At 42.6% G+C, this 23933-nt stretch overlaps 1 pseudogene; it reads left to right on the top strand.

The window, feature by feature from the left end:
• Positions 1-21331: 21331 nt before the first annotated feature.
• On the top strand, positions 21332-22294 carry LOC144251392 (la-related protein 1B pseudogene; annotated as a pseudogene).
• The last annotated feature ends 1639 nt before the right edge of the window (positions 22295-23933 follow it).

Genomic DNA, 23933 nt, shown 5'->3' with positions numbered 1-23933 from the left:
CTCGGAAGAGTGGAGTCCTTGCAGATCCCACAGGTGTGTTGGGTATGTGATGTATACCCAAAGTGATTGTTCTTTTTTTTACTTAACAAGGCTCTATATATTAAAGTAGCATAGGAGCTATCTAAATTGAGATCCCTTGTAGGTGGGGTATCCACAGTATAATACAAGTTAATTACTTGATTTTCTGTAGGTGTGGATATACCTGGGTGGGACCTAAGGTTACCACCCAGCTGTTTCTACCTGGGGCCTTATCATTGATTTGGAAGTTTTGTCTCCGTTAGTCCATTATTAAAATGTCATTGGTGTCCAGTGTGGTTTGGGTATAGTGCAAGGCGAACTGTCTCTTGTTTGTGTTTTGGAAGTGGCTCAGAAATAGTATCCTCAACCCTGTCAACTTGTAGTATCTATGTAACTGCCCAGCACCCCACAAAAAAGGGACAATCTTGCAACAGCACAAAATATACAGCATTAAATAAACACTCATTGCCTATTATGACGTTGGCAGCACTAATTGCCACAGGAACAGAAATGGCAGGATGGCCAAAAGCAAGAATAGTATATTATTTTGCACAAGATCCACCTTTAAAAAAAATGAACATGTGATAACTACATCACCCACAGTACTTAATAACTGAAACACCAATAATGGTGGAAGGCTAGGAATTGTATAAAGTCAATAGTTCCAAGAGATGAGGCAAATGGAATTCATTGAGAGAAAAGGAAATGTGACAGAAATGTATAATAAAGTTTATAATATTCAAAATGTGACCATAGAGAAGAGATTTAGCAAGATATAAGCAAAATACAAAAAGGAAAGAAAAATAAAGAGAACAATGGAAACTGGTATTAGAAGCAGAAGAAAAGCAACAAGAGAAATAGACAAAAAAAAGAAAGAAAAGAAAAAACTAAATAAAATTAACACTCATGAGACAAAGAAGTTAAAACATAAAAATGTGAAAAAATAATGTGCATGTATATTTAAAACCAGTTACTATAGTAAGAACATACACAAAAACACACACACATATACACATGAATGAAGAAAAGAAAGAAAAATGCAATATCTTAAATAAAAGTCTAAGAATTATTTTTTCTGGGGTGGTCAAAACTGTCCACAAGGATGGAATGTTCATGGCCTGTGCAAGGCTGTTCCCCTTTACAGTCCTTCTTGGGCTTTGTATCCCTGGGAGATATCAAGGATTAGGAGCTGCTAAGCCCTTACTGTTTTTGAGATCCTCGCTTAGCTGCCAGCTGGAGTGATGTGGAACTGCAGTTGTCTGGAATAGCTTACAGCTTTATTTCTCACTGATATATGGCAGGATGGAGTGGGAAGTACTGTCAATTGCAGTTTTGTATGGACCAACAGATCTATGCAGAGTTCTATGTGGGAAGTTACAGAGGCTGGTTTTAGCTCTACGCAGCTATTGAGTTTCTTGGGTGTATGTGCTCTGGAGACATTGATCTGCTCATCATCAGGGCTGGAAGATGCTGATCTCTGCTGGGTGCCTAGATTTCAGGAGTCTTCTGAGGATTCTTTAGGTGCTGAGGTGGAGTCAACCTTCCACATGTCATGCATAGCTACCATAAATGTGGCCCTTCTAGACTCAGGCCCAGAGCATAACCTTTGAGTGAAATCACACGCACCTGACTGGTTTCCCCTGTGGTCACATGAGTATCCAGATTCAAAGGAAAAGTGAGTTGCACTCCCATGCATCTCTCTGACTTGAATCCCTCTAGGTACAATTTTCTCGGTGCCTGTTTCAATTACCAGGTACATTGTAGGCAAGTGCTTGTCAGGACAGCATGATATTATTTCCTGTGATCTCCTGGGGTTGTACATTAACAAGCTGTGGTTTCATTACTTCAGAGGAAATCACCTCCAGTTTTTGCTTGCTGGTCTAGAAGCACAGAGTCTTTTTCAAACACCAGCTTGCCATACAGCCAAGTTTAGACTGCTTTTCTGTTTTACAGGTTTTTCCATGTCTTCTTTGTCCTTTGTGTTTCTCTCTGTTTGTGTTATTCCCTTACCTTTGTGTTGAACCAGTGCCTCTGCCCCAGATGCCACTGGCTTGTTTCAAAAGTCTTTTCCTATGTTAGTACATTTGAATTTCTGGGTCTCTTAAGAGTCTGCCTGTCTGATAATGAATTTCAGTGAATTTCCTCTTTTACCCACAATGCTGAGAATTGTACTCCTAAGTTCTTAAATACCAAGCCATGGAGCAATTGGAAAAGAAGTCTCTTTTAAGTCCATTTTCTCAACATATGACTTTTGATTGGGGAATTTAATCCATTTACATGTAAAAAAATTAATCCATTTACATGCTGACTATTAAAATACCATCATCATTTTTTATTATTTTTTATATGTTGTAATATTTAATGCTGATTTCCTCATTTACTGTTTTTTTCTTTTTATTTCCCTGATGGTTTGTAATGAAATTTTAATTCCTTTTCTGTTCTCTTTTATGTATTCTCTTAAAATTTCTTTAGTTTCCAAGGGAATTAAAAATAACCTTCTAATGTTATAACATGTATTTGAAGCCAATATCTTCTGTCACATTCTACTACTCCTTTGTATCTTTGTCTGCTCCCCTTTGTCTTGTTGTTGTCACAGCAATTGATTTTATTATTTTTAAAATGTTATTGTAATTTTTATACCTTTATTTATTTTTATGTGGTACTCAGTGCCTCACAAATTCTAGACAAATGCTCTACCACTGAGCTATAACTGCAGCCCCCAAATCAGTTAATTTAATGGGTATTTATTATTATGGATGTATAATTTGCAGGCTTTTTTCTTTTGAATTCTTTAAGAAAATAAAAAAGCCATAAACTCCAATTTAAAAAATAATCCTTTATTATATTTTTTGTGTATTTATATTCATCAGAGAATTTTATGTTAAGAATTTGCTTTCCTATTTAATGTTCATTAATGTTAATTTGAAGGACTCTCTTTGCTTGCCACAACCAGTGTGGAGAAATTTGTGGTGATTGGGGGATTAGAAAATAAAGATACTTTTCAGATTTTGAATTTAAATAGCTGGGATCAGGTGGAGTGCTGCTCTCTGATAGAGGAAGCAGATCTAAAGTGTTACACGAGCAATATTTATTTATATGTGTCATTATAAGGCTAAAGACTATGCAAGCCTTATTCTTTATACTCAGAAAATTACAGAAACTAGAAACATCTATGTTTTTATAGCTTTTCCACAGTTGCAATCCACAATTGTAATGTGCAATGATAGGAGCTTTGTGTAATGCTCAAGAAGGTCCATTGTTTAAAGTTACTATTAAGCGGGCAGGCTCAGGAGTAGCAGAGCTGGTAATACATTTTGATTGTATAGCTGGGAGCTGTGTGACTGAGATTAAGGTCAAAGCTGATAAGACTCTTCCTCAGAGCTTCCTCCAGCAGAGCATTACCAAAGGAACTAGACATCCTATGCCTTTGCATAGAAACATTCCCAGGGACTAGGCAACCACAGCCATGGGGTCATCAGAAGCCCCCAGTCTCAGTCACTGCTCTCTCATTCTCCATAACTGTTCTCCATATTTTCCCATTTATCCATTGGATTATTTATTTTTCTCGTGTTCAGTGTTTTTGGTTCTTTGCATATCCTGGAAATTAATGCCTTATCTGAGGTACTGGTGGTTAACATTTCCCCCCATTCTGTAAGCTCCCTCTTCATGTTTTTGATTGTTTTCTTTGCTGTGAAGAAGCTTTTCAGTTTGATACAATCCCATTTATTGATTCTTGATTTTACTTTTGGTACATTAGGAGTCTTATTGAGGAAGTAGGTTTCTAAGCAAAAGTGTTAGAGAGTTGTAACTACTTTTTCTTCTAGTAAGTGCCGTGTCTGCTGTAATGCCTAGTTCCTTGATCTACTTAGAGTTGAGTTTCATGTAGGGTGAGAGGTAGAGGTTCAATTTCATTCCATTGTATGTGGATTTCCAGTTTTCCCAAAACAATTTGTTGAAGGGGGTATGTTTTCTCCAAAATATGTTTACAGTGCCTTTGTCCAGGATGAAATATCCATATTTATGTGGGTGTGTCTCTGTGTCTTTTATGCTGTTCCATTGCTCTTTGTGTCTGTTTTGGTGCCAACACCATGATGTTTTTGTTACTATGGCTCTGTAGTGTAATTTAAGTTCTGGTATAGAGATGCCTCCCTCCTGCATCACTTTTCTTGATAAGGGTTGCTTTGGCTATTCTAGGGATCTTATTTTTCCAAATGAATTTCATGATTGCCTTTCCTATTTCTATGAAGAATATCATTGGAATCTTTATAGGAATTGTATTAAACTGTATAATGCTTTTGATGGTTTGGATATTTTGATAATATTAACTCTACCTATCCAGAGAGTTCTTTTCATTTTCTGATATCTTCTTCAATATATTTCTTTAGTGTTCTGCAGTTTTCATTTCAGAGGTTTTTTCCCAACTATCCCCACCTCCCTTTAAAAAAAAATTTAGTTGTGATTGCACTCAATACCTTCATCTTATTATTTATTTTTACGTGATGCTGAGGATCAAGCCTAGTGCCTTGCATTTGTGAGGCAAGTGCTCTGCCACTGAGCCACAATCCAAGCCCTTTCACTTCTTTTGTTAGGTTGATTCCCACATATTTTATTTTTCTTGAGGTGTTATGCTCGAATTTTGGACGCCTAAAAGACCACCAGAGACCAAGATGGATGTAAACAGCAAAGAGGTGTTTATTGCGAGCTAGCTCAGTCCTCCACGAGCACACAGCAACTGGAGACATTTATATGCCCCGAGCTCAGGGTTTTCAGCAGTGTTATACACTCTTTGGGGAAGGCAGGGACTTCACATACATCATAGCATCTCTTAGCAAATCATGACACACCGCTGGAAAATCATAAAACAACTCTAAATCATGATTAGGACATTCACTGGCGGGAACATGTTGGGTAGGGGTGATTGGTTACTACAAGAGGGGGATTCATTTGAACTGATTGGTTTAAGCCAAGAGGGGTGTTCATTCTGAACTACATGTTTCCCAACATCATAAACTACTGGGAGGATCATCTGGCACCCCAGGTGTTTCCCTGTCTCATACTGATTGGTGGCTGCTAGGGATTACTATGGGTCCCCACCTAGCCTGACTGAGTCAGAACACGTGGCACAGCAGATCTCTCCTGTTATTTGTAGATAAACAACTTAGCAGGGTGGGAATGTTCCTAGGAGTGCCCTGTGGGTCTTTCCAAGGACAAGGGTCATGCCCCCTTCCTTGGACAGGCTTTTCTCTGAGGTAGAAGCTGGTTTTTCAGAGGCTGTTGGAAAGGGGATAGTTTTCCTGATTTCTCTTTCAGTTGATATGTCCTTGGTGTATAGAAATGCTATTGATTTATGGCATTTGGTCTTGATTTTATGCCCTGCTACATTGCTGAATCAGTTTATAAGTTCTAGAACCTTTCTAGTAGTTCTTGGGTATTCTAAATATAGAATAATGTAGGTGACAGGGCACCACCTATGGAAAGAGGGCATCCTTCACTGGTTCTGTTTTTTGGGAATAATGGATTTGTTTGTTTTGTTTTGGGTTTCTCAAGGGGGCACTGAGCTCAGATGCTTTGCCCCATTCAGTTTCTCCCTGCTGATGGTTCTGTGTGCTTTTGGATGCGGATTTAATGGAGGGGGTCAAGGTTTATCTGGCTTCTCTGATCTGTCATTTTCTCTCTGCTGCTGGTCTTCCTCACTGCTGATGAAATGGAGTGAGGGGAGGGCTTTCTCTGGCCTCTCTGATCTTTCAGTGCCCCCAGGCAAATGGTCTCTCTGCCAGAGATTCTCCTGATTTTCTAGGCTTACTTTAGATCTCCTGGTTGGCATGTGCTTGATTCATGTGTAGGATTCAGCCTGGAATTCACAGATCTAAGGACTACATCTAACTTCACACCACTTTTACATGAAGGTATTTAAATCTATGCACCCTGTGCATGCCTGGAAGTCTGTGGCTTCTGCATATCGGTTTAGTCGGCCAAATAACCTCCAATCTGCCCAGGGCAAGCTGCCCCTCCAATTCTGGGTTTTTCCATGCCAAGATATTCCAGCACTTATAGATCTTTTCAAACCTTGTATTTCCCCACCCTCCTTCAGTATAAGTCCTTGCTTAGCATCTGGAAGGCCATCTTAAGTGACAGCTGCCATTTTTTTAGACTACTGTTTTTAAAACAAAATGCCTTTATTTTTTTTATGTGGTGTTGATCAAATCCAGGTTGCCTGCCCCTGCTAGGTGAGCACTGTACTGCTGAGCCACAATCTCAGCCCCAAACAGCTGCCATTTTAAGGTTTTCCTGCCCAAGGGCCTTTCTGAGAAAGGCTCCACACTTCTTCATTCCATCTCCACTATTAACCTCTCACATTCTTTCCTGCCCAAGGGCTTACCAACCCCAAATTAATTGCCCACTTTTGGATCCATTGGGCTCTAATCCCTGAGCCTCACCCATAAAAGGCTTGAACCTCAAGCCTCTTTTACCTCTCTCCTGTGTATCTCTGCCTGGTCTCTGTCTTTCATTTCTGGCTTGCCTGTTTCCTGCTTTCTTGCTTTTTTTTCATGCCACTCCCACCTGGAACTTAGCTCCAATTTAGTTTCTTACCCTTGTCTGATGTACCCCAACTTTTCCAGTGTTCAAGACATTCTTTCCAATATTAAGTATCAGTGGAGTTTGTGTTTCCCTGAGTAAGGAGGGCATACAGATTTATAAAAAGTCTTTTCTCTATTTGATCCTTCTCTAAGGGAAGCTGATTTCCTTTTTACCCTTTCCTGATATATTTGCCATCGTACTCATACCTAGGTCCACTAAAGTCCTGTTCTATTTGCTGAAAATATTGAATCTAATTTACCTTGAGAGTCTTTGTTTGGATTGCACTTTTTTAGTTTAGCCAAGAGTGAAGAATCTAATATACATTGGTTGCATAATTCTGGGTTGTGTCTCCAGGCAAATAAAAAGCTTTTTTTGTAGGGTACCTGTGACCACTATTTATCCCCTTTAAATCTAAGTTTAGTGTAAACTGGTATTCCCTCAGGGGAAGTATAATCTGTAATACCAGTAACTGTATAAACTGTAATACCACATCCTCCAGCTGGTATTCAGGCCAAGCTTGGGCTCAGAAAAATACTAGACACTTCTTCTTTAGAGTTTGAGTGCCAAAGGAATCCCAATGTTTCAAAATGCTTTTTAAAGGAATATGTATACCAAATGGAGTATTACCCATCTGAAAGACAAAGGGAAAGAAGGCATCCCTTAGCATCCCTCCATTGTCAGATTGAGGTATCCCTCAGTGCCATGTGGACCTGAAAGCCATGGGCTACCACCCTGTAAGATCAGGCAAGTTGGGCAGCAACCAAAGGATGCAGATTTAAAAAGTCCACTGAAAGAGGCATTATTTGAGATATCACTCCTGGGCAGAACTCCATCAGACCCATATAGTGGACAGGAGAAGGGTCTGAGGAGAAACCATATGGGAGGTGGACTGGACTGGGGTTTTATGAGGCTTAGGCAGGAAGGGAAGGGCTTGGGACAGGAAAAGGTGTTTTGAGAGCCCCTTGTCCTACTGGAGTTGGTCAGGGGTGCTGCCTGAACTCCAGGATTGGCCAGGGGGTCCTGATGATTGACATGTGTTAGTCAGGAGATCTCACTGATTGATAATCTTTTTTGTTGGTGCCTGATTGATGTTTCTCTTTCCCGTGCAGGCTGCTTTGTTCTAAATCACCACCACCAACCTGACACACCTTTGAATTCTGCCAGTTTGGAGTAGTTGCTATTAGCACCACAAAGTACTCAGAGTTACCTATGATCCTCAACACATGAGCGACCACATTTTGAGGCCTTCATACGATTTAGGCTGCTTGTATTATTTGCCCTTACAAATGCATTATTCAAAATTCCTTTCCTGGGTCATATCCCTCTTAAAATGAGTGTCCATGGCTTTTCTGTACTGTTTTGCCATCAGTTGTGAAGACATTAGAAATGGGGTTGCATTTCCTGGAGGAACTCAATTATTATGCTATGAAAGAGCCATGTCCCTCAGGGTCATGTACCCTGAAGAAATTTTTTAGCCTTTCCTGCCACCAAACTCATACTAAGGTCCACTAAAGTCCTATTCTATTTGCTACAAATATTAGATCTAATATGGCTTAAGAGTCTTTGTTTCGATTGTATTTTTTCTTCTTTGAACTGGCAGGGTTAGAAACCTAGAGAAAGGGACCTTCTTTCTGGGTGGAGCTCACCAGAGACACCATGGGGTTTGGGGCCTAACATGTGCACTAAGCTTTGAAAATTTCCAAAAACCTTATCCATAGTTTCTTTTGAAACAATTTGGGTTCCAAGGAGTATAAGAATCCTAAATCTACATGATGTTTGCAGTGCATGTGAGAGAGACCGGCAGTGATCAGTAGGATGGATGTCTGGGTATACATCTGGGGAGTCATGAGAATAGGAGGAGTGTATCTTGATTGTGTTTTTAGTTGAAGTTTCAAAGAGTGCCATGAGTTCTTTCCCTAGAACCCAAGCCTTGTTCACCTATGTAGGAAGCCCTTGGCCATGCTGAATATTTGTTCAGCCTGGCTATCTAGCCTGTCCCACAGGATCAGAAAACAGCTGTCTAAGAAAAATGCCATCTCCATGGGCAATCCTAGAAAATGCTTTAATGGATCAGAAGACTGAAGGCTCAAAAGCAACTCTCCTTCTAAATGAGACAGAAGAGAAAGGGCCAACACTTCTCAGGAAGCATTTAAGTGAAATTTGGGGGGCTGGGGTTGTGGCTAAGTGATAACTTACTTGCCTAGCCTGTGTGAGGTCCTGAGTTCAATTCTCTGCACTGCCAAAAAAGAAAAAAAAAGGAAAGGACAGGACAGGAAAGAAAAGAAAAATTTGTTTCCTTGTGTTTGATATCCATGGCTGCCCCAATTATGTCACTGTGACACAGAATTATATTTAGTTACAGGTATATTCTAGATGACTCCATCCTTCAGTCTCTTGATAATACCACCATTTTGAATATTTTCAGCTGTCCCTTGTCTATTGTGTTAGGAGCGTCTTCCCTACCCATACCTCAGAGAAGTCCCATGATTATCTGGAAGAACACTGTGTGTGCTTGTGCCCACCTTTTTGAAGCAAATGTGCTTCTGTCCCCATCTCCCTATGCAAAAAGTACACGTACTGCTTCCCCTTATGGTGCAGCATAACTCCTAGTGAGGCCTCAAGTAGATGGTTGTATTTAACATGTTCATGACTTTTTTCTCAAGTAGAGCAGGTGGAGCAGGTTGCACGAACAACTGCTAACAGTAAAGCCTGCTGGAACTGAAAGCAGCCTGGGCAGGTCACTTTGAGGGCAGCTATCAAAGAGAATGACAGCAGTGGAGAGCTGCTAAGAGCTTCTAGGACTGGCCGTTTAAAGGGTTCCAGGGAGCTGTCAGTAGCTTCTGGCTCCTCCTGTCAGGAATACAGTGACAGAGTTGCTCCCACTGGACATTGAGGGTCACTGGCATTCACTCTTGGGGCTGTGAATGCTAAGATCTGAGAGATGTTGGCCTTAGAAACTCAGAGCAGCTAATATTAAGGGAGGTGCAATTTACCTGTTTGTGGTTGCTCTCCAGATGGATGTTTGAATCCTCAGCCACTTGGTAACAGAAAGGGTTAAGGGACACAGTTCATGAAGGGATGTACAGAGAAGGCCCCTTAAATTAACTGAGGCCATGTGAACAATGTGATGATTGGGTTTCTGTTAAGATTTTGATCTGTTTTTCTTCCAGGATCAGTGGAAGTGGTGGAGGCTAAATGTGGAGGCAAAGGCTTCACCCTGCACCTGTCCACCCTAAGGAATGAAATCTGCAGATACCTCCTCCTTTCAGTCCTCACCCCACAGAGTAGCACAGACACCACAGGAGAAGGCAGCAGCCTTGAGAACATTTCCCCACTAAACTATTTTTCCTCACTCTTGACAGTCAACTTCCATGATGTATAGCTTTACCCCAGGTATGTACCTCTCTCCCTCCCCTCTCCCAGTACCTACCTTTTACTTCCTCCTACATTCCCAGTGCCCTCTCCTTGCCCTCCCTTTTCTGGGGACTATCAAGATTATTCCTGAGTGACAAGGATCCTTTGCCCCTTGTGTTGCAGGATGTAGTGAGAGTGAGATCTCACCAAGACCCCACCTGAGAGGTTGACTCAAAAGATATCACACACCTACCCAGTGCCTCTAGTTCTTTCTCTAGGGTCTGATGACTGAAACTTTCTCTCAAATACTGGGCATTAGTAATCAGCCCCAGAGTCACATGTTGCTCTCTAGAGACTTGGAGATGAGACCCAGAATAGGGTGTCTTTCTTGCATAAGTTGAGGTCAAGATGGAACTCACTTCCTAGACTGCCAGTAGGAGGGGAAAGGGGATGAGGACTCCTCTTTGAGAATGAAGTTTTTGCAGTGCTCCGCCTCCAAGGATGAAGGGGTCTGTGTGAAGGCCCTGGTCTGGGACAGTTTGCAGGACAGCAGAAGGTGCTGGGAAGCCAGGAGGATGCCCCGGGTGTGAAGGGTCATGGTCGTTCTCATTAAACACCTCTGCTTTCCCATTTGGCTCCCTATAGGAGAAGTTCTTCTAGGACCCACTGCTCTTCTCTGGCTTAGGAAAGAGATTCTGTGGTCCAGGGGAGGGTTAAAGTCTGGATGGCACCCATTGAGGAAGACTCAAAACAGTTCAGGATGATACCAATATTCTTCTGTTATAGGTCCTAGGGTTGTGTGACCCTGCATCTCTTAATTTCTTATGAGGTGACCTATGAGGGAGGGCTGATCTCCATTTAGGTCTCATGTCCAGTGCTATCACTATGTTTCTCTACACCCTGGCTGGCAGATGATTTAGAAACACTTTAGTCAGGGCACAACATAACTTTGGGGCACCTACACAGATCATTTCTACTTCAAGGGCAGTAGGTGTTTTTTCACCACCTGCAGAAGGAAATGGGCATTTGCACAGTCTTCATTGGGCATGAAGGGAGACAGAGGGACTGGGGGGATGTGTAAATTTGAATGGGAGGTATCACCTGTCTTGGTGTCAGACTGAGGTTCTGATGGCCATTCTGCTGGGTGAGTCCTTCCTCCTGGTTCAGCTCTTTGGTTAGGGTCAAGATATTCATGTGTAGTCCTAAGGAAAGCTACTTCCAAGAAATGAGGGTGTGGTAAATATAGCCTACACCTGGAGGGGAGAAGAAGAGATTGTGTGTGATCTTGGTAGGAAGTGTCCCAAAGTCAAGACACCTCTGGGATTCATAGGAAGCATTGATAATGTCTTCCTGGTTCACACCATGTGGTTGTTAAATCAAGACCATGAGCTACCCACCCAACAGACACACAGTGCTGAGAACCTAAAGAACTAAGGATAATTCCATGAGCCTGGGCTGGCTTTCCCAAAGTCTTGTTGACACCTGGGTTCCCAGTCCAGCCCACCTTGGTGACAAAATCCTCTTGGTGCACAGCTCATCAATGTAGGGTAAGAGGTCTGGATCTTGGTACAAGTTGTCCCCTGTTAAATGTCACCCCATTCCATGCTCTTCCAAGTTTCCCTTGGACTCCTCCATGGCCAAATGTGGGGCTTTTCACATGATGAAGTTGGTCACCACACCAGGTGTTCATAATGTCCATATATATCATAATGGCTTCATGCATGATCTAGTCAGGTACCTTGATCTCTGGTGCCACTAGGATTAGACTTCTGGTGGGTGAGCCTCAGGGCCAGCCTTTCTGTAGGTGCACACTAGGACAGAGGGAAAGGGATGATGCATACATAGTGGTTCCAGGTTTGCTCCAGCCATTTGGTGGAAGGAAGTGTCTTCAAGGTTCCTAATCTGGTCCAGGATGGCCCTGCACATTCTGACATCAGGACCTATGAGTGGTTACTGTGTACTAGTTGGAAAATGTATGTCACATGGGAGGACAGTTTGAGATACCCATATTGGATATACTTGTGCCTCACAGAGTCATGTCCTGTGCAGAAGGTTTGTTGGCTCTTTGCATAGATAAGGGGAGAGAAGATATCAACTTAGACTAGGCCATATTCACTTCAAATCCAAGGGTAGTTAGAATGCCAGAGGCTAGTTTCTGTTCTTCTTGCAAAACAAGTACTCTACCCTGAACAAAATGTTCACATGTGGGACAGCAGACCTCATTGTTACATTTTTTTCCTTTATTACAACTCCTCTGGAAATGTGTTTAGCTCTGTCCTGCTGCCCAATATCAAGGACTGGAGAATGCGGAAGATAGAGCCTCTGTGAAATTAGAAGTGTCTGACACTGGAATCCATCATCAACTGAAGCATTGGCCCTTCCATATTTACAGCCTCAAATTCCACAAACCTGGCAGGTAAGCAAAGCATAGGATTATTAAAAAAAAGAATACTCATTGGAAAAATCCAAGCTATAGCTTCATAGTAATGAGGATCTGATAGAAGGAATTGGCAACAGTGCTTAGACATGGGCCAGTCTAGTTCCAGGAGGGATCAATTCCCAATACAGAAACAGTTCTATGTGCTCCCAACATCACTTAGCACCCCAAGAGAACCATGTGGGCCTTAGTGAACCAGGCACATTCCTTTATGTATCCCCCTGTGCAGCCCTGCCACTTATTCCAAGTTTCTCATTTCCCTGTCCTGAACCACATAGAGAAGCCAATCTTTAGCATCTGGTCAAAGATATGATTTAGGTAAGAGAACACCATGAATCCTCTACCGCTATCAATGGTGGTTTTAGGACTGTTTGCTCCAGCCATTTGGTGGAAGGAAATAGAAGAAGGGCCAAGGGGACAAGATTCAGGAGAGGTCCTGAGAAAGTAGAAGCTATGCTGAAAGTATTGGGTTGCTTCCAAAGAGGGCTGTTTTGCATTTGATTGTTTGAATGGCAAGAATTACATGCAACAAAGACAAACAACTCCAAAGGTGTGTGCTCAGGGCATCTGAGACACTGGCTTTCCTTGACCATGTTCTTCAAATTCCAAATCTCTTCTGGAACATCAGGGTATAATTGTTGCATGTTTTGAGCTGGGGTGATCTATATTCTGTAAGAGGGGTTATTTACCATGTGGTTGGCCAACACCAAGCTAGTGAAACTTGTACCCTGTGCACAGCCCTCACTCCTGAAGGACATTTCCTGAGCATGGCTGGTTACTCCCCCACGTCCTAACCCTGAACCTTGAATGTTGAGGCCAGAGTTTCTGGGACTATTAGAGGGTATCCAGCTCTCCAGGTAGAGGGAACAAATGCTTGGAGAGGTAAGTGTTCAGTAGTGTTCTCTGTGGTAGCAGATGCCCTTCCTGGCTGGGTATGAGTGACAATACCCACCATAACCAGCTGTGCAACCCACGTTCTGTAGCAGTTTGGCCTAGCACAGGTCTCTGCCTCACTTTTCTGCCATCTCATAGATCAACTGGTAAAAGTTGTGTGTTGACATTCCAGCAAGACCCTCCTCCAGAGTCATGGTAGGCTCCAGTCCAGATAAGGTACAAAACACTGGCCTGGGATTCATCAGGAGCAGTCAAAATCCACAACCCACATTTCATTGCCAGTTGACCTGACTCAAAACACACCTTGCCTTTGCCTCCTCTATTCTGTCACTTTGACCACCCCATGTAGGCTCCATGCATCCAGGACATGCTCTCATATACTAGAGAGAACATCAAATACTGTACTGGAATCTGATTTCCCTTGAATTCTTGATGCTGTTGTGTATTGTGACATGAATGTTTTTGTCTTCCAGAATTCACGAGTGAATGCCCTAACCTCCAGTATGATGGTATTTGGAGATGATGGCTTCAGTCGTTCTTAGGATTTTAATGAGATCATGAGGGTGGAGTTCCCATGATAGTAGTGGTACCCTTCTAGGAAAAGGAAGAGATACTAAAGCTGTTTCAGCAATAGGATATAACAGGTAATGCAGCCATTATTTAAAGCCTATCTGACACCACTTTTCTGGGACACCCCAATTTCAGAACTATGATAAATGAATCCCGATGGTTTCAGCTGCCCACTCTGTAGCAGTGTATATGATTTGAGCAACCCAGAGTATGGAGTGTCCTGGGAGCAGGGTTAAAGCCTGAGACAATCCTACATCTCCATGGAGGATCCAAATGGAATGAGTACCCACTCAAGAATTCTGTACCACCTCAATATCCTAAAATGAAATTCCCCAGAACAATATGGGTGTGTGTTCAGAGAGATCTGTACTGGTACCTCCACCCCTCTCCCTGACACTAGTTGTGATGTTGCCTGTCATGAACAATCAGGTCTATGCTAGAAGGTGAAAATACTTAGTGAGGGACAATCATATGGCATCAGAGAGTCAATTCCAAATCCTGGTTCACATTATCCCCAGGATCCTTCTCTGACCTTGGGTCCTCCATGTGATGGTAATGCTCATTGGAAAGAAAGATTACTGCACTCACAGGGCTATGATGGGCACTGGACATAAGGCACATTTCCTCCCCTGGTGTAAGATGAACATGGCTGGGAATGTAGGTCTCAGCTTATCCCTCACCCTCAGGATGTTCCTTCCAGTTTCCCTATATCCCAGCCTCTTTTTTCCATGATACATTTTTTTTTACCTTTCAAAGCTCAAGGAGAAGTTCTGGGTCCCTGGGGAGAACACTCACATGAGGAAGCAGGAAAGTGCTTCCACATCTGGCATCTGAGGAAGGTGCCAGTGGATCAGGAACTTGAAACACTGCTAGTGCCAGCAGTTTCCATAGATGCTGTGAGGTCCACTGCAGTTATGTGGAAGGTAGGCAGTGTGCCCTCCCTGTACACTCCCTGTGGCCATTGGTGGGCATTTACTAGGAAGATGATGGGTGCTGGTTGGGCAAATGGTGGTGGTGCTAAAAGGTAAAGACCCAGGTGCCCATGGCCCCCATAGTTCCAGGTTCCCCCACTGGCTGAGGCAGGCATAATGGTCCTTTGGGCAGAAGCTTCTATGAGGAATGGATCAGGATGGTCCTCACCCCTGGGGCCCTTCAGTGAGGGCAATCTTCTGAATGTGGCTCTCCTGGCCTCCACTTTGCCAATGTTGACCTAAGTTGAATTGTCCAGCCACACACAAAGCAGGAACACCAGCTCCTGCTGCTATTCATATTTAAGGGTAAGGAGACTACACCTGTGGGTTACCCTGGGATATTGGTGCAGTCACAGGAGGCAACACAGGCAGCACCCAGAATGGCTTGTGTGTTGGCACAGGAGCAGAGGGAAGACATAGGGGAACCAGGATCTGCCTGGTCTCAGCACTTGAGATGCTGTCAAAGCAAAGTAAAGGGGAAGTGGCACTTGGAGTGAGGCTCCCGAGCCTTTGTCACTGGGCATCTGAGGAGGAATCGCAACAGCTCAGGGTCTTATGGGCAGGGAAATTGTATGGTTTGCAAATTTCTCTGAGTGAATTTTAGGCTTCATTCTTCTAACTGAAAGTTATATCCAGAGAAATATTGTTCCCAGTACTCAAAGATTCCATGAACATGGTCTATAGTGACACCTCAGCTTTCCCTGACTTAGAGGCCCCTTGGCATTCTTTGCTGTCAATGGATCAGCCTCCTAGGCATCTTGCTGAAAACTGACTCTGCTGAGTGGCACCATTCCTCTCAGCATTCTCACCAAAAGGAAGTTCCAGGCACTCCAAAGGCCTATGTGAAGGTGACAGCTTCATAATTTATGGCTTCATCATCTCCTCAGCCTGACATTTGCTGATTCTCCTTGGAAAACCCTCTGTTTATTTCCTGGACTTGCACAACTAAACAAGAGCAACTGAATGAAATTTCTCCCTAGCTACAGCCTGAGGAACCTTGAAGTCACCAGGAGCAAGCACATCCTGCCCAGAGTGTGGGTACTTCTCCCAGAGCTTCTAACCACAAACACAGGTGTGGACACAGATTCTGGCACCTCAGTGTATCTGTATACAGGATTTTCTCAAGAGAATTCTTGACGTGGCAATAAGTAAACTACCACTTGAATATTTTGGCTGGAGGTGCAAAAGCCATGGTCACCGAACTGTTCTCAACTGGAAATGAATGAAGACAGTGGACCTAAACTGTACTAGTAGAGATTGTATTTTTCCCACCCACCCAGCTACAAGAGAAATGACAGTTTTAGTTAAGAATGTTCTAAAAAAAGTAGAAAGAATGTCAGTCATTCTTAAATCTTGAACCATGTGAGAAGCAATGCTAAAACTGAACACATTAGGACCACACTTGCATATATCAAATAAATGGTGAAAATAATTGATTAGGCACAGAGGTATTTCAAAAGTGGTGGGAAAACATATGGGGGATTGGGTTTGATAGCTAAAAGGTAAGGAATTTCTTTTTGAGCTGATGAAAGTAATCTATATTTTATTGTAGTCATGAAATTGCCAATATTGTGGCAAACTCTATGAAAAGTTTCAAATTCTAATATTTGATGGGTGATGTGAGTTATGTGAATGTCTTCCTAAAGTTTTTTTGTAATTATCTATAGCAAAAATAGTAAGATAGTAGCAGATCATGCCTCAGATGGTTGAACAGTGTGCCACAGCCTGGCCAATATCCCAGGAAACAGGAGACTCTGATCCGTCCTGACCAGTGCACAGAGATCAGGAGGGAGTTCTTAAAATGAATTTCAATAAGGGTATAGCTCAAAAAGGAGACACACAAGGGGCTAGTCCCATTGGTCACTGCCATAAAGCACAGCTTTTTATTAATGCAGAGAGTGGGTCTTGTTGGTGGTGTCAATTGATGATTCCCTAACGTGCTGCAACTTCTCCCCCTAGAAGTCAGGGCTGGTTCTCTCATCAGGCCATCTACTCAGGAAGACCTTGGTCATGCTGAGGTTTTGTCCATTCTCACTGCCCAACATCACTCAGAAAAGGAGAAAGAAACTGTCTTTAAAAATACTGTTTCCAGGTTTACTTCTAGCAATCTGATTAATGGCACAGGGGCCTGAGGCTGAAAAGTAGTGCTCTATCCAAATGAGATAGGAGTGCCCAAAGTTGTCAAGAGGTACTTGATAAAAAAATTGTGCTCCTGACTCTGATGGCATGGAACCTGTCCTATGAAGAACCATGGAGTTTGATTTTACATGACAGATAACAAACAACTTCACCTCCAATGAGTTTTGTGCATGTCTGAACTCACCCGAGTACTTTATTCCATAAATAGCACTAAACTTTGGCCTCCTTGCAATTTAATTATTCTCCTTTGCAAACTTCCCCATTTTGTTCATTGGCAAACCATGTGGTGTGTACCTTTAATTTTTCTCATTGATTTGTAGAACTTGATTACATTTGGGCCAGCCACACTCAGTATATGTCAGGCTGGGGTCGGGGTGGGGCCAATACTACCTATGGAAGGGTCAGAGCACTGTCAGTGGGGGGTGGGTCTGTGTTGGGATGCAGTCAGGACCTTCAGCCTGTTGGTCCCCCAATGAGTTCCTAGTCAGAGGGGGTGGGAGAGGTATGAAGGCAGGCCTTGTCCTCTCATCAGGACACTTACACAGGAAGACCATGGCCATGATGGGGATCTATCCAAAGATATTGTCCATCTTCACTCAGGAGAGAAGAAAGATGCTAAGAAAAAAAAATTCTAGAAACCTGCTTATTTCTAGAACCCTGATTATTTGCAGACGGGGTTGAAGACTCAAAAGGAGCTCTGCATGCAAATGAGACAGGAGGGCCAAAAGATCTCATGAGGTACTTGATAAAAATTCTGCATCTGTTTTTGATGGCCATGGCTACCACAAATGCCTCTTGGTCATTCAGAGGCTTTTGATTCCATAGCAGTTCTCTCCTGCTGACTCTACCCTGCAGTGGCTCTGCATAACTCCACCCAATGGGAACCTTCAGTAGTCCCTAGTCTGGCATGCAAGAAGCCCCTCCCCAACCATGCCTAAGCAGAAATACTGTGGGTTTCTTGGAAGGACACTACATGCTTGAGTTCACCTTTTTAATTCCAATAAGATTCCTTTCCCATCTCCTTATGCAAACAGTTCCTGTTCCATTTCCCCTTCTGTAGCAGCATGAGTCCTAATGAGGTCTCTAAGGTATGGGTATAGTTTGTATATTCATGACTTTCAACAAGAGCAGGTCAAGTTGGTTACACTGAAAACGGGCAAACTGGGCATGTCAGCCTGATGGTGGCAAGCACAGAGAATGCCCTAGAGCAGTGGCAAACTACAGCAGCTGCTAGGTGCAGCTGTCAGATGATCTCCAGGGAAGTGTTGGAAGCAGGTGGCTACTGATCCCAAGAAGGCAACATGGGAGTTTCTATTACAAGGAGCTGAGGGTCAATCTCAGGACTATTAACACTAAGATCTGAGGGCCATCAGTTAGTCCTCAGACCTCAGAGCTGTGAATACTTAGGGAGATGTGCTTTGCTTCTTTGTGATTTCTCTTCATAGAAGGCCCTCAGATGATGGGTAAGTGAGATGTTTAATAGGCACAGATCATGAAGGAATGCACAGAGAAGATCCCCTAAACCAAGAGAGGCCTTTTCCATGGGGTGATTGAGTAGAATTTTGGGATCTTGTCTATTTTCTCACAGGATTAGGGTGAGGGCAGTCTAAATCTGGAAACAAGACCCAATAGATGGACACTTGTGCACCCTGGGTCCTGGCAACCCCAGTTATCTCCTCTCAGTTCTCACTGCATGGAATTGCACAGACAACATAGCAGAATGCAGATGCTGGAGAAGATTTTTTTTTTCCTACCAAACTGCCTTTATTCCCACTGACAGTCAAACAAGGTACAGCTTCCTACCAGGGCTTGAACACTATGACCCTCCCCTCTCAGTACCCTCCCACAGCCCTCTTTCTATATTCATGATACCCTCCCACTCCCTTCATTTTCCTACAGGAACTGTCCTGTGTGAGGAAGAGCCTTTGGACCTTCAAGTCAAAATAAAGCAAGGGTGAGATCTTGCCTGAGGGGTAGTCACCCCAGAGGTCACTGGCCAATATGACATATGACTGTCCTCAGGGCCTCTTCTTCTTTGGGCTGCCTGATGATGTGCACTTCCTCTTCTGAGGCTGTGAGGTTCAAACCAGCTCCAGATCTACATCTTACCCTCCTGTGACATGGAGGGGCAGTCCACATTGTGTGAGTGTCCAGTGAGAGTGCTCTTCATGGACATGGCACCTGGAGGAGGGTGGGAGCTGAGGTGTCCTCTCTGGGGATGTGGGGCTTGGAGTGCTTGATATCCTGAGCACAGGGTTTCATTCAAGGGGCCTGGATTTGGGACAGTCCCCCGGGCAGGAGGCAGTGCTGGGAGCTAAGGAGGAAATCCAGACTTTGGAGGTCATCGTCCACACTGCAGCCATTGGCTGTCTTAAGGGCAGTGATGAAAAGTTGCAACAAAAGCAAAGGACGAGTGTAAGCTCAGGGAAAGAGTGAGGTGGGAAAACGTGCTCTTTACTTCACATGCTCCCATATGGAGAGATAAGGTTATATTTCAGCCTCCTGTCCACCTTTATTCAGTTGGGTCCAGAAGAGTAAGAGAGGCTCACTGATGAGGGATTTGAGGAGACCCGAGACAAAAATGACTTAGTCTATGGCTTATTTTCTAAGCAGCTTTCCTGAACAGAGGGTCCCTTCTGGACTATTAAGAAGCCCGTAATCTCACTGCTTAATGTTACTCTAATGTGAATGTTAGAAACTACAAATACATCTATATCCATCCTCTGATATTTTACAACTAATAGTTGATATTTGACCTCCATGTTTTTGATCTTTGAACTTGCCTCTCCATTACTTTCATACCATTACTGAGTTTGCAACTTTGCACAGGACACTAAACCCATCCTATCTCAATGCACAGAACAACTCATATGTGAAATGAAGATAATTTTTGAGGGTCAAGTTAGTATTATTAATATTTGGAAGTTCTTAGCCTAATTCAGTATATAGCAAGCACTATTTAAGTGTTATTAAATAAATAAATATAATTTATTCTTTTACAACTCCAGCATATCCATGGTTTATCTCATTATGTCTTTGTTATACAAAGACAGAAATTTGGAATGTGCTCAAAGCATAATAGTGAGTATATTGTGAGGCCTGCATTATAGGGAAATAGGAGGAGGAGTTAGACAGCTGTTGCTGCAGGCTGGAAGATATGAGATGCAGAGAGGAGCTAAATGATTCTACAAAGATACAATGAATATGGCAGAAAGATTGCTTTGGGAAATCTTTCCTATTGTTTACAACATTTCCACATAAGCCTTTCATAAACTTACCATTAGGTACAGGTTTTCATTGTGGTCAGTTTACTTTATCAACAACCTATAGGCAGCTTCCGTGTCCTCTCACACAGGCATGTTTCACATGGAGTTCATGAAATGGTGGCTTTCAATGTGAAGTCTCCATGTGCAAATTCTGAAACCCATACAGATTACACTGTTAAGGAAAATATTATCTTTGCATTTGTAACAAAGTAAAGGGTCTTGGGATAAAGAGATGACCCAGAATTATCTGAGTGCCATAGCAAATGACTTGTTACTCTAAGAGATAGGAAGAGGAAAATTTGGGACAGACAGAAGAACCAATGTCACCCAATGTTATCAGCCATAAAACAAATACACGGATACTGAAGAGCCAGAAATTATTAATGAGACTTTAGAATTGGATAAAAGTTGAAGACTGGAAGAATTTCGAGAATCACGACTAAAAAAAAATCTAAAGGGACTGTTGGTAGACAGGAATTCCAAAACTGGTCTGGTGAGAACTTAGAAATCTCTAGTGCCTTAGTTGATAAATATATTCCATAAACAGAATATTGGCATAAATATGAGTGTTGGGTCCCCTCCTGCTGTGTGTTAAGGGAGAAGTGAAGCATATATAATTGGGAATGTGAGGAAAGGTAATTCTGATATATAATGATCAAAACTTATCTTGAGTTTTGTTCTTTTTTATGCAAAGCAGAATTTGTGATGAGCTTTAGCTAAAGGGATTCCCAAGGAAAGTGTTAAGGGGACAGCCTATTTTTTTCTTTTTTGGAGCAGGAGGGCAGGGAGGCGGAGAGGGCGGCCATGAGCACAGGGGTGTGGGGAGAGTCCTAAGCTGCCATTGCTGGGCCACAGTGTGCCCCAGGCACCTATGCCCCTGCAGGCGTGGGTGCTCCTACAGGTGTGGGTGCTCCACCGGGTTCACAAGATGTGCGAGACCCGGGGCCCCTTTGTCGGGGAACCACCAGCCAAGGACACCCAGGAGCTGCTGGGCTGGGGCCCTGAGGAGAGGCTGCCACTCTCCAAGGAGAACCCCTGGACCAAAAAGCCTCCTGAGCGCTTATCCCTCCCATTACCTGGCACTGCAGCCCGGGCTGGAGACCTTGCAGGCAGAGCTCAGTATAAATGCAGGAAAACTCTAGACAAGGAAATCCAATAAGGACAGTGATTTCCGTGATATGGCAAACTGGCCAAAACCCAGAGAGTTAGTGAGCACTGGAAAAACCATTTTGCAGTCTCAGAGTGTGTTTTCATCCAAGGAAATAAGAAGGAACAAATTAGAAAAGGAAAAAAGGAGAGAAGGTTGAAATGAGGAGTAACAGACCAGAGAGTCAGGAGAGACCTGGATCCTGCAACAGCTCTTCGTGTCAACCTGAAGCAAATAAGTCCTCCTATAATAACAGGAGACATAACACATGAAGTTGGGGGTGAGACAGAGAAAAAAGAGATGATCAAGATGAACTGTCCAGTGTGCAGAGTGAGGGGGTCATATCTGACATTCCTTCAGGGGTCGAGGAAGAGGACCAGGACAGGGAACAGGATGAGGCAGAGGAAACCCCCGAGTGCACTTTGATTATTCATATGGTTACCGAGAACATGGTGAAAGGACAGATCAGCCATTTCAAACAGAAATTAACGCCAGTATGATGTATTACTATGAGGACAGTATGGGTGTACAGGTGTATCAAGCAGAAGAAGCATTGCTTAAAGAGTATTTAAGCATTGAATTGAATATTACTTTAGTATATAAAACTTGGAACATGACTTCTTTCTTCAGAAAAAGATGGATGAACAAGGTTTCTTGCCTTTTTCACTGATTGCTGGATTTCACTGTGTTCAGGCTCTCACCCAAACCTTAATCTCATTTTAGAGGCCCTAAAGGATAGCACAGAAGTAGAAGTTGTGGATGAGAAAATGAGGAGAAGATAGAACCAGAAAAGTGGCCAATCCAAGGCCCTTCTCCCAGAAGTATGCCACAGACAGACTTCTCTCAGCTGATGGATTGTCCAGAGTTTGTGCAAGGACAAGCCTTTTGCTCACATGCAGTCAGGGTGATGATATACTGATGCCCTGGATGTCATCTGATGGGGATGTTCAGTATAGCAGGTGGCCCACTGAAATGCATTGTAAATACTCGAACAAACCGTGCTGTAGAGATGGAAGCCACCAGACTGTCTTCTGTGTGAGAATATCCACTTCTGACCACTGGGCTGCATGGCAGTGGAGATGACCACCTGTGTCACGACCTGAGACACAGCTGAGGACCCCTGCTGACATTCCAGGAGCTGCCTGTTCTTTTCTGTGTGGCTGGACTTAGACAGCATGGCTACTTTTATTTGAGGGGGAAGCTAATTGTTATCACTGTAGAAATACTTAAATGTTCTGTCTTTTGTTTCCAGGCATATGTATTTGTATCCAAGTCAATAAAGCAGAGACAGAAAGGAATGTGTAGCATTTCTCAGCTTTCCAGGCCTTTGGCTCTTGATCTGCCCTTTGCCATGGTGAACATTGCATAACTCACATGTTAAGATGTTTCAATGGACTGTAAGATTTATTAATGTGGACATTTAAGGGGTAAGAAATTAAATAAATAAGCAAGGGTATTTTTCCATTATTCTTTAAAATGTATTTTTGATACATCAGTATAAGTCCTGCCCATCAGAAAAGCATTAATAATGGACAGTTTCACAGAATTTTTTTATCTCATATTTCTTTGTCAGCCATGTACTTCTAATTGCAGCAAGCAACTTGGGCAAGTGTTTTAAAAAGTTGAAGAAATGTGTCATTGCTTGTCTGCTTGTTTTTTACAGATATAGTGGCTGATTGTAAAAGTTAAACTTATTTATTATGTAAACTTGGGTTCAACATGACATTTTTAACCAGCTTCTGAAGAATCATTGGTAAGATGGATAATATAGAAAACACTTTTTTCCACAGGATAGTTAATTTAGGTCACTCAAGTTGGTGGTGCCTGTCCATTAATATTTATGTATTGTTAATAAAATTACAAGAACAAAATCATAAAAAAGTCAATCTGGTCAACTTTATGCTGAAAAATTTTGAATCATGTATCTATTTAAAGATTTCATCAGAAGCCAAAACTACAAATGGTGCATGAAAGCTATGTAGAGGACTGTCCTTTCTAATAATGTGTATCTTTGTGATGCATACAGACAGACAAGCAGAATTTGAGAATGGTTTAGTTCCAAAATAGCACTGATAAAAACAGATTTTTTTGTATGTGGGCTAACAAAAACAAAATTCAGGCATATGTTAGAAACTCTTAGACTTCCAAAATTCTGAAGGCAAGAATTAAGGATGTTGAGCCATTAAGCTGCAAATATATATGACCCTTTAAGGAAAAGGCAGAATGGACTTTAAGGCAGATGTTTGTGGAGCAAGGAGAAGAGTGAATAAACTAAATGGAATCTGAGGCCTGGGGGCCATCTTTGAGTCTAGTGAGGGGAGCTGCAAGTCAAAGATTACCCTCCAGGCCTTAAAACCTAGCAAAATTTTTCTTGCTAGATTTGAACTTGATTAGGACTGGTGAACCTCCTTTACATATAATTTCCTTCTTCTGAAATGGAATATATATGCTATATCAGTCCTACCATCAATTTTGAGGGCAAATAATTTGCTTTCTAGATTCATAGGTCCACAAATGGAGAGTAATTTTATCTGATTTTGGATTATATCCAGAGTTTC

Source organism: Urocitellus parryii (genome assembly GCF_045843805.1).
Source record: "Urocitellus parryii isolate mUroPar1 chromosome 13 unlocalized genomic scaffold, mUroPar1.hap1 SUPER_13_unloc_15, whole genome shotgun sequence".
Taxonomy (NCBI): Eukaryota; Metazoa; Chordata; class Mammalia; order Rodentia; family Sciuridae; genus Urocitellus; species Urocitellus parryii.
Note: the sequence above shows the minus strand (reverse complement) of the source record. Positions and strands in the feature narration are given on the sequence as shown.